Source organism: Chanos chanos, chromosome 7 (assembly GCF_902362185.1).
Source record: "Chanos chanos chromosome 7, fChaCha1.1, whole genome shotgun sequence".
NCBI lineage: Eukaryota > Metazoa > Chordata > Actinopteri > Gonorynchiformes > Chanidae > Chanos > Chanos chanos.
Window position 1 is genome coordinate 29,891,252 of NC_044501.1, and position 11,618 is coordinate 29,902,869.

Consider the following 11,618-nt stretch of genomic DNA (forward strand, 5'->3'; position numbering starts at 1 on the left):
GCGACTAACAAACAGTTATTACCAAAACTAAGAACTGCACCTGTGAAAGCTCCTACTCTGCTACCTGATGTCTGTGCTGTTTCTAGCGCTAGAGACACGGATCCCGTTGCTGATGCGAGTGTTGGCGCTGTCTCCGGGACAGAGAGTTCTCCCGCTGCTATCGCTACAGATCCCGCTCCTGTTGCTGCGTTGTCCCTGCAAACGGCGTATTATTCCACGTGAGCGCTGTCTCTCTGCCTGCGTGTGTGCTGCGAGCATAATGAGAGGCACTAGCTAACAGGGTGGAGGAGTTGTGTTATTAGCGACGGCAGGTACGGAAGATAACAGATAGGTGAGCTGAGTGGCTGCTTGCGTGATATTTCTCTCTCTCTCTCTCCCTCCCTCCTTCCGGCTCATTCCTGAGCTCCAGCCACCGCCTGCGCTGCTGCAGGTCCCGTTACCCGGGTTGTCATTCTTCGGAGCAGCGCTGAGAGAGTCTGCGAGTTCCCCCCCCTGATTCTTGGAAGCTGACGCTAAATGATGCTAGCTATGCTGTCACTCAGGTGCTGCAGTAATCGGCTATCTTCGCTGTCTCCCTCAACCCCTGCCCTCTCTCACTCTCAAACTCTGTTTTCTACAGCTGTCTCTTCCTTTATATTTCACTCTGTCGCTTTCGTGGTCCGTCTCATGCACGGTGGTACCTCTCTCTCTCTCTCTCTCTCTCTCTCTCTCTCAGCACCTTCACTCTAACTCAACCCCCTCCCCACATCTCACACTCTCTCTCCTCTCTCCCCCCCTCCCCGCCCTTTCTTCTTGTTCCTCTTCACCATCCCTCCATCTGCTCCTTTTCTGCTGTGATTAATGTCTGCATGTTTGTGTATGTGTATGACCGAGTGCATGTGTGTGCGTATGTATATGCCTGTATGCACCGAACTTGACACATATATGGCAGTTAGCTTTCACAGATAACCTATTAACCAGCCGTTCCAATTCACACATACACACACACGCACACACACACACTCAGAGAGAGAGAGAGAGAGAGATGTATATGCACACGGTCAGTGGCTCTGTCCTTATCAGTGTAAAGTTCAGTAGTGTGTCTCTCTCTGTGGACAGTGGGAGCATGCTCAGTTTGTGACTGTTTTACGCACATGTCACATCCCAGTGAGCACTGAAGCACTCAGTCAGTCCAAAACACACACACACACACACACATACAGAGAGAGAGAGAGAGAGAGTGAATATGCTCCAGTGTAAATGATGGAAACCTTCCCTTGTTACTGCAAAGGTCTCTTTTCCTCTCTCTAAACAAACAAACACATCACAGCTTGGTCAGCAGGCTTTGTGCTGTCAGACATATTTTTGTTCTGTTTTTTGTTTTTCTGTCTTTTTTTGACAGCACAGACAAATGAACAGAATGAACTGTTTCTTTCTCTCTTTTTTTCTCTTTGTTTTATTCACAAGTAACTGACAGACAATCCGTTACAACGTCTCAATAGCGATTAACAGCTTCGCCTTCTTTTCAAATGAGTACAGTTACGCCACATGACAATTTACTGATCATACAACATGTTCCACTAAAACCGAAGTATCAAAACTCGGCCCTAAAGTTTCAAGCAGCAAAATGACACATCACAGTGCAGCTAATGTTAAAAAAATGCACAATTTCCAGTCAACCAAGCCTGCTAGTACTGGTTCATCCAAATCCATGCTCTCCGGTCCAGGCATGTTAACACTGCCAAAAGCCCCTTAGCGCTGACAGATTTGAGAGCACCAGTAAAAATAATGGTGCCGTCTTTTCAGGGAAACTCATTACGCACACACTAAATGTACCTGCTTTGCTCATGCATAGGATTAACTGTCAAACGGATGAGGAATACTACAGTTTCACCAAATGACAGCAGCCATGTCAGAGGAAATGATTACTCATCTGTTTTTTTATTACAATGTCGTTTTGCAGAACCCATGTATTTTAGATTGATAACAGCCAGTACTATATCAATAATACGGAACACCTCAGAGATAAACACTTCTAATTGTCCTTTAAATAACAGTGACAAAGGTCTAAACAGGACATACATTTCTAACTATTAGGGTGCACATAGCTATTCACCCTATATTTACTTATACGTCATTTGGAGTGTAATTCATTCCAATTTTTCCATTTACATAGACTAATAAGGGAATGTTTTATAATTTATAGGACTAAATATTTCACAGGTTAAGTATTTGTAGTGACAGCGGCTATAAGTCACATGTGATAGTGGAGTCAACAGCCCGGTAATGAGAGTAGATCTGAACACTTAGCATCAGTGTCCCTGAGGACAGTCCTGTGGCAAGCTAACCGCATACATCAAACACACAGCTACTTATCAGAGACTGACCATACCAAATCAATGCTACGCTTTCACTTTCGTGTGTGGGATTTTGTGTGTGTGTGGATGGGTGTGTGCATGTGTGAGGGAGAGCAAGAGTGGGAGTGTAAGAGAGAGAGTGTGTGTGCATGTGTTTTTGTGAGAATGTGTATGTGTGTGTGTGAGGGAGAGAGAGAGAGACAGAGTGTGTGTGTAAGCACTCCAGTGGCTGCGATGACACGCTGATTTCACCCAGTCTGATGAGAGAGAATTGAATAACATGATTCGAACTCGAATTGTAATTAATTACCTTAACAAGAGAAACACACTCAGACACACACACACTCACCTAAACACCAACACACACTGGGTCGAAAGAGCACTTAAAATGTGAGAGAACAATCGTTAAGAACATAGTTGCGTTCTCCGGTCTGTTAGGCCTGAAGAGGGTGGAGATAGACCTTCAGCTCGGGGTGTAAATAAATAGTGTAACAGGGGGGGTCAGCTAAGGGTTGGTGGATTCATCAGGATCAATACAGTCTCATCTTTAAAGACTCTAATGTTCCTGTATATTACCACACACACACTGTGTGTGTGTGTGTGTGTGTGTGTGTGTGTGTGTGATGTAGTGCATAGATAACCTGTACTAGAATGCTTAGTGACCTATGGAGGTGTGTGGATTGGGGCAGGGTAATGTACATGTGTGCACACACACACACTCACTCACACACACACAACACATACAACACACACAGACACACACACACACGTATACACACATGTTCTGCTCTCTTTCTAACTCACACACACACACACACACACACATGCATGCACACACACACACACGCAAAGTCTATGATAATATGGCATAGCACAGCTGTTTCCATGGGCAGGAGGGGCGGTTTGGCACAGATGCTCAACTCAGCACTGGCACTGAGCTGGTGCCATCGGCAAAGAGAAACTGACAGCACACACACACACACATGTATGTGTGTGTGTGTGTGTTTGATGGTGAACGTTGGTGTGACCAAGTTTGTGCACGATGATCTGAGTGTTAAACCACCACATATCACTACGGATAATAGATATTGAACCAGCAACAATGGTGTGTGTGTGTGTGTGTGTGTGAGAAGCACCCTGGGCAATGTCACTGTCCCCTTCACCACAAGAGACACATAAACACACACATACATCCATGCATGCACGCACAAACACACACACACACGCACACACACCAATATAACCACTGATACTTCAAAAATCTCGTAAGCAATCTCCAAAGCTTTCCTGATTAGTTCCGCATTTTTGTTTAATTTTGTTTCTTAAATTTTTATTTTAAGTTTTCAACTGTGGTTTAGAATTTGAAACTACTACCATACTGGAAGAACACATGTGAAGTCCTGTTACAAGTCAAGCATTCTCTCTCTCTCACTCTCTTTCTCTCTCTCTTTCTCTATCTCTCTCTATCTTCCTCTCTCTCTCTCCCTCTTTCTCTCTCTCTCTCTCTCCCTCCCCTGTCTTTTTTGTGTGTCCAGCAAGTATCTTTATGGGAAATGCCTGACATTCAAGGAATGAGGAACAGTGATCTTTCTCACTCTCTCTCTCTCTCTCTCCCTCTCTCTCTCTCTCACACACACACACACACACACACTCTTTCTCATTCTCTTTCTCTCCCTTTTCTCTCCCCATCCTTCTCCCTCACCCTGTCTCTCTCTCTCTCCCTCTCTCTGTCTCACTCTCATCAATCACTGAGACAGTTGTAGATATTCAGCTGGGCCCCAGCAACAGATCAGAGCTGAAGAACGTACAGCCGTGACAACACACATTCACAGCCAGACAGGCCCGACAATGCACTTCAGTTCAGATGACAGACAAGAGATTAGATAAAACATGAAGAGAATAAGAAAAAAACAAAGAGAAGAGAAAAGACAAGGGGGCAATGGGAGGAACTGAAAAGAGAAAGAAAAGGAGGGAAAGGGTGTTGTCTGATACAGAGAGAGAGAGAGAAAGAGATAGCTACAGCGCATTCATATGCATGAAAGTATACATAAAACGTTCCGATCGACTGATCGAGAGAGGGAGGGCCGGAGAGAAGAGAGAGAGGGAGTGCATGCGCGTGTGTGATAGAGTGTTCGATAATGGTTTCTCTTGCGTGACAACGGGGGATTCTCCATCAAGGTGACACGCGATGGTAAAGTCTTTACCCAGCGTTCCGTGGGCTAAACCAGTAGACGCCACCCCCTGTTCCACTGGCCTGGACCAATCCCAGAGATTATAAACCTTGCAGACCTATCAAACATTCCCACACACCGTAACCATCAGCTCTCCATCTCAGAGACACAGGGGCAGAGAGAGAGAGAGATAGAGAGAGAAGGGGGGGGGGATAGAGACAGAGGGAGAGAGAGAGAGAGGGAGACAGAGAGAGAAGAGGGGAGGGGATAGAAAAGATCACACGACGGTCAGTGCTCTTATGTTCAGATCTGCTTACATCATCAGAACTCCCATCGCCATGGTAACGGGGACTGATTGATGGTCACAGGCTCCTCCCTTACCATGATCCTATATAACCGGAGCAATTCTGCGGACACATCAGAGCAATTCTGAAAATTCCTCCTGCTCAAAAATCGTCTGACGTGACCCGACCACAAACCTGGAGGTAGTGATAGACCAGAACCGACTGAACCCTTTCAACAAAATGAGGCTGGAACTCCTGCATGCCCACTACTAACAGCATAACTTCTCAACATACGAGTCTCTATCTACATTAATCTGTCAGCCTTTACTTGGCAAGACTGTTTCATGGTATTTATACATGAGATAGAATTTTATCATTTCACACGTGAGTGCAGTAGGTATAATGAGCAGGCACATGTGCTGCATCACTTTTTTATGTAGTTCACACACACACACACACACACACACAGACAAGCACATTCTGTCTCTGTAGTCAGGTTAGTGAATGTGTTGTGACGTTGGCCATCTGGGAGCAGTAAACACAGTGCTAAGGTTTTTGTATAGTAGAAGCTGTTTGCCCTGCAGTGTCCAACGCAGCTGAATCTCCTTTACACAACCCTTAGAAAACCTTACACAAGCTGACAGATTTTCCCTCAAACATTACACTGGAATCCACACACATTCCACAAATCCGCTGTCCGTTTATTCTACACACATATTACCCGAGAGTATGAGCAGGTTCCATACACTTCGCTACTATGGTTAACAGCAAAAGATGCACTGTATAGAGTACAATGTCATAGCACTCAAACATGAAACTACACTAGTCACCCACACGCACACACACACACATGCACACACACACAGTACGTAGTGTTGTAAGTAAATTTCTTGCCTTTGTTTTATGGATAAACTCTAAAAAAAAAAAGTGGAGATAACATATGGCTTCTTGTTTAGCCTGTTGAGCATTAGATTACAGATGTGCACTTTTTCCTTTTTTTTTTTTTCTTTTTTTTTTAAAGTAAGAGGTCTGGCAATGACAGACAAGTCTCAGAGTTCCTCCAGCCTTGATCAATGACAGTGAGTTTAACTTTAGCTAGCTAACATGGTACCAGCCTTTCACTGACTGAGTTTAACTTTAGTTAGCTAACATGCTAAAAACCCAACAGGAACTGAAAATTTAGCTCTAACTCGCTAACATGGTACCAGCCTGACAGTGACTAAGGTTCAATGCTATCTAGCAAGCTGAAAACACTGTAAGAGCTAAAATAATTAAAAACACACTCAGTATTCACAAAGTTAATAAACTAGATTCTGGTTTACAGTGATCTAATATGTTTTTGGTTCCTCACACATTACACACATTGCTTTTTGTGGTATTAAGTTTTATGTAACTGAAAATTACTTCCTATGACAGACAACAGATTGCTTACAAATGTGAGTCAATCCCAGGACCCCCCCTCCACACCAACACACACACACACACACACACACACCTCATGACCTAGATTATTGAGTGGCAGTTTTTTAACTTTTAAATTTTTAAATTGCAATTAAAAAAAAAACACAACTAAATAATGAAAATAAAAGCCGATGAAAATAAACAGCTGAGATGGGATGAAGGGTTAAGAGCATGCTAACATAAGGACATTTACTGTGCTGAAAATAGACCTAGTGAGTATACAACAGTTACTTGCTATGTTATGGTACTTTGAACTGCAATGAAGGGTTTATTCATATGTGTATATGCTACAGTGAATGCTGACAGAGTGTTGTATTGATGTAGACAGTGTAGTGATACCTGATCCAAGGGCCACAGACTGAATGAAATAACACACATTGCTAAAATAAGACAGGACAGCTGTCAGGTACTTGTCTGTCTCTCTCTCTGTCTCTTTCACACACACACACACACACAAAACTATATTACTTAATAATATAGTTATATTACATATAAAAGAGAAAGACTTTGTAAAAGGCAAGACAATGCAAAAATGTGCACAACTCAACATAAGTAAGATTACTCTATTCACAACAAACATACGGTCCAGTCTTTCTCAGCAAGAGTGAAATCAATACATCCATATTACCTGAACAGGATGGAAACTCTTTAAACTAATGGAAGACACACAACACAAACTGTCTGTTCCCACTTGATTGCCTTGTTCCTGTTCAGATTATTCATGTCATTAAAGGATATAACATCACGACAACCTTTCACCAGCCCCCCCCCCCCAACAAACACACACACACACACATCAACAGACACACAAACATAACCAAACTTAACACACATGTTAGGACTGAGCGATGGACGCTGTATAGGCGTGTGTGTGGTTAAAAAAAACAAAGAGTAACGCGGAGAATACAGATGTAAGTAATACACAGTAAAATAATCTTTAAGGTCTTTGTGAAGACAGAGAAGATGAAGATGGAAAGCCCGTGTCACAGAACAATGGGAAATGGGAGGTTTCTAAGAGAGAAGCAGTAGACAGACCACATGACAGAAGTTTGAATAACTGCTTCCTGATCACAGCATCTATATACAAGCCCTCTGTTAACTGGAGTTCAGAGTGTGTACGCGCAAGTGTGTATGCCTGTGTATGCATATGAGAAAGCAGCTCAGCGGTTTACTTTACAAAGTCCCGTCTGGCTGTTAACGGCCGCGATGAATTTCCAATCATCACAACCTCACACGCTCACAAACACGCACGTATACGCACGCCCGCTCTGACTGAAAGAGTTGAAAAGTGGTAGGCAGCCACAGGAAGTGCAAGATTCGGTCTCTCCGACCTTTGTCTGGAAAACTCCAGAATTTTCAGCGTTCCGTTCCTTTGTTTGGAGGCACCCAAAAAAACGAGTAGCATGGGTCTTGTTAAAATTCTCCAGGAAAAACAAGCGTAAAAACCCATGTGTGTATGTGTGTGCTCGTATGGGCGTCAGTGTGTGTGTGTGTGTGTGTGTGTGTAAAGGTGTCATTAGAGAGGGACTCACCACGTCGGACTCCTCGCTGGTGGAGAGGTACATGTCTGTGTAAGATCCACTCCACCCAGTCAGCCTTTAGAACAGGCCCAGAAAAGAGGAGGGGAGAGAGGGGGTAGAACTGCTCTCTCCTCCACCCTCTTTCTGCCGTAGTTATGGAGAGTGAGTGAGGCTCACTTTTTTTTTCCCTCTCTCTCCCTTCTTTTTCCTCCTCCCAGAGTTAGGAGGTTTACAATTTCTGGTCTTTTACAGTCCTCTCTCTCCCTCTCTCTCTCTCTGTCTCCCTCTCTCTCTCTCTCTCTCTCTCTGTCTCCCCCTCTCTCTCTCTCTCTCTCTCTCTCTCTCTCTGCTACTCCTCGCTTTCCCACGCTATGAGAAAAACTCGACCACCGCACTTAGGTCCCTGAAAACAAGCCCCCCTCCATCAGAGTCACAACCCCCCCCCCCTTCCCGTGCACACACACACACACACACACACACACACACACACTGAGTTAGGAAGTAAGTAAGTCGGGCCAACAGGGCAGGTCTGAAAATTCCAGAAAGTAGAGAACAGCTGCAGCAGTTTATAATGTCTGTAAGTGTGTGTGTGTGTGTGTGTGTGTGTATGTGTGTGTGTCTTATTGGAGGGAGGAGTGTGCAAAAAAGCACAAAATGTTTGTCAGAATGGACTTCCTTCATCATCAAGACTCAAGACCAATCAAAGCGTGATTCAGTTTTACAATCAAGTCGGCAGCAAAGATAAAATAAAGCCCCCAACCCCCCCCCCCCCCCCAACACATACACACACTCAGAATGACATGCAACACATGAGTGGCATATGGTTGAGTACCAGACTCTGCAGTAGTAGACATGTTTCAAATGAAATGTAAAAGCTTGATTGAACTCATTTCAGTCAACAGAAAACAGACGCCGCACAGGAGAGCAACGATACCCTCAACTCAAAACACAAAGGCTTTCTCATCAATCTTTCTCTCTCATCTACACACAAATAAACACACACATGCGCGCGCACACGCGCCAACACTTGTCTTAAAGCATCCAAATGATTTAGATCTCTTATAAAAATGTACTTTGCTGTGTAATCTTTGAACGCTTTGTGTTCTGAGTATTCAAACCCCTTTCCAGGGATTATAATCTGAAATATGTGTTCCAAAGGGAATACATACACAGAGCTAAATCAGTGTCTGCTCCACTGAAAGGCAACAGGGAAAGTCACTGCAAGTCAATCAACACTGTAATAAAACACAGCAGTTAAAACACATTTTATTTTCTCACCACCACAACCATTATTTTCTTATGTCGCACATACAGACTAAACAACACATTCTTATGCCAGATATGAGTAATAATTTCTTTCTTTCTTTCCTTTTTTTCAGCTGCTGAGTTCTCTAGTTGTTTTAGACACTGAATTCCAGCGGAATAGTGGACAAGTCATTCTCTTTGTCGCTGAAATTAGATTTTCTACAGGTGTCATTCATTCCCATCATTCCTTTCTAAAAACATGCTTCTCAAGTCACACCAGTCACCACTGACCAGTTCAAAACCAGTCACACCAGTCACATGCCTGCTTTAGACGTAACCCCAGTATATGTCATGGATTATCTTAGCGTGAACACTACGATGTGAGGAAGTTAAAAGTGAAATTTTGTCTTTCTCTTTAAAAATGTGCAAATTGTGTGTCAGTGACATTTGTTAATGACATCAGTAGAAAGGACATAGTGTTAGTGTATTTCCATAGGCTTATGTTGTGACCTTGTGTTTCCATGTCACATAGTTCAAACTTTAATCACTTTTAGAGAAAGGAGAAAGATTGGAAGACATCATGCTGATCTCTTTGGAGAGACAAAGAGACACAACACACACACATGCACGCACGCGGACACACACACACACACACAGTAAGAGTGCCTTTTTGTGAACCTGGGTTTACTGTAAGTTGAAGTGAGTGTGTATTTATTTCCCTGGTTACTGTAGCTTCTTTACACAGTGGGTGAATTGTGGATGGCAGCTCCAATGTTTGTCAGAGACTGAGAGAGTTCACACCTCCACAGTTCTGATTACACATACACACACACACACACACACACACACACACCATCTGAGCAGTTACTCCAGTCACCCAGGCAATGATGCCTTGGGACCCACTCTAATTACAGAGAGAGAGAGAGAGAGAGGGAAAGAGAGAGAGAGAGAGAGAGAAAGAGAGAGAGGGGAAGAGAGAAAGAGAGAGAGAGGGATGGTACATCTGTTAATTGATGCTCTCAGAAAGCAACGGGACAGAAGAATAAAACTTCTTCTGTTTCCATCATCTGCCAGCAAACAAACAGCTAGAAGACAAACACCTAAAAACTCATAAACTCATAAACCACACTCACAAATAAACCTTCTTCTAACTGCTCTCTGCTTCTCTTTCTAACCAAGACAGAAACAAAACACTGAACTACTGTATCCCATTACTGACGTACTGCGCAAAACCAAATACATGCACCAAACCAAATACCGGCACAGATACGAACACACACACTCACAAATAAACGCACACCTTTTGCGTTAAATTCCATAAAGGAAAACATTCAAACAGTTATATAAGCGGTTATATAAGCACGTGAGCATCTGAGTCAAAAGTACACACACACACACACACACACACACACACACACACACACACACGCAAACACACGCACAGAAGGTGAAGTGGAAAAACTTACCTTTACCACCATGATTTTAGGTCTGGGAGATACAGAAGGCTTGTCCAACATAGTGGACACACCAAACACTGACTGAGTCGCAATGCTACCTGAACACTTGTGAGAACGCTGCCCCTAACGCTTCACTAACGCTTCCTGAATGCTAACTGAACGTTCACTGAGCTCTAAGTGAGCAGTGACTGATGAATCTGAGTGACTGCAAAAATGTGACAGCACAGTCCAGCTGAGGCAGTCCTATAAAGGCAGGCACGCGCACACACACACACACACACACAGAGAGAGAAACACTCTTTAACCCCTACCCCCCCACACACACATACACAACTCACAAAAATCAATCAAATTACACTGATGCTCATTAATAAACTAACTCTGTCACACTTGAACGAAGTAACCTGTCCTTAGCTGTCTAACTATACTACACACACATACATACATGCTCACAAACACAAACACACCCTACATACATTAATGGTGAGAAGTACTGTTGTCTTCAATTAGATCTCTCAGAGAGAGAGGGTATGCCTTCTGCTTTTTCCCCACACACACAAACATCACAAAGTCTCTTATCGGCCAGGCTTTATGCAATGGATCGATCCGGACCATAGAACACTTGCAGATTATTCCAGTTGACCTGGCCCGCCCCGCTGGTCTCAGCCTCTCTGAACAGACCACACATGAGTACACACAGGAGCACGCGCGCACACACACACACACACACACACACACACACACACACACACACACAGGTTCACACATATGTGCACTTGCTGGATACCCACTAAATGAGTGCAGCTTTAACCTACATCCTAAACCTCAATTAAACACAGAAAGCTCACAGAAAGATCCAGTCAAACCGTGGAGTGGTTTGCAAAGCCAGTTTCTGTTACCTATACACAGATCGACAGCAGCTGGGCAGGAGAAATATACAGTTCATGTTTCAGAAACACAGAAGAGCTGGGGAAAACATTATGGATACCGGTGGGTTTAAAGAGGATCCATTTTTAGATCCGGATTCGTTCACTTCTGCTTCATGCACACTTATTCACACTTGATTCAGTTTGGGATTTGGTACCTTTCTGAGACAGACACACTTGTTGTGGGTTGTCCTCCTACTGTACAACCCTCCGAGATT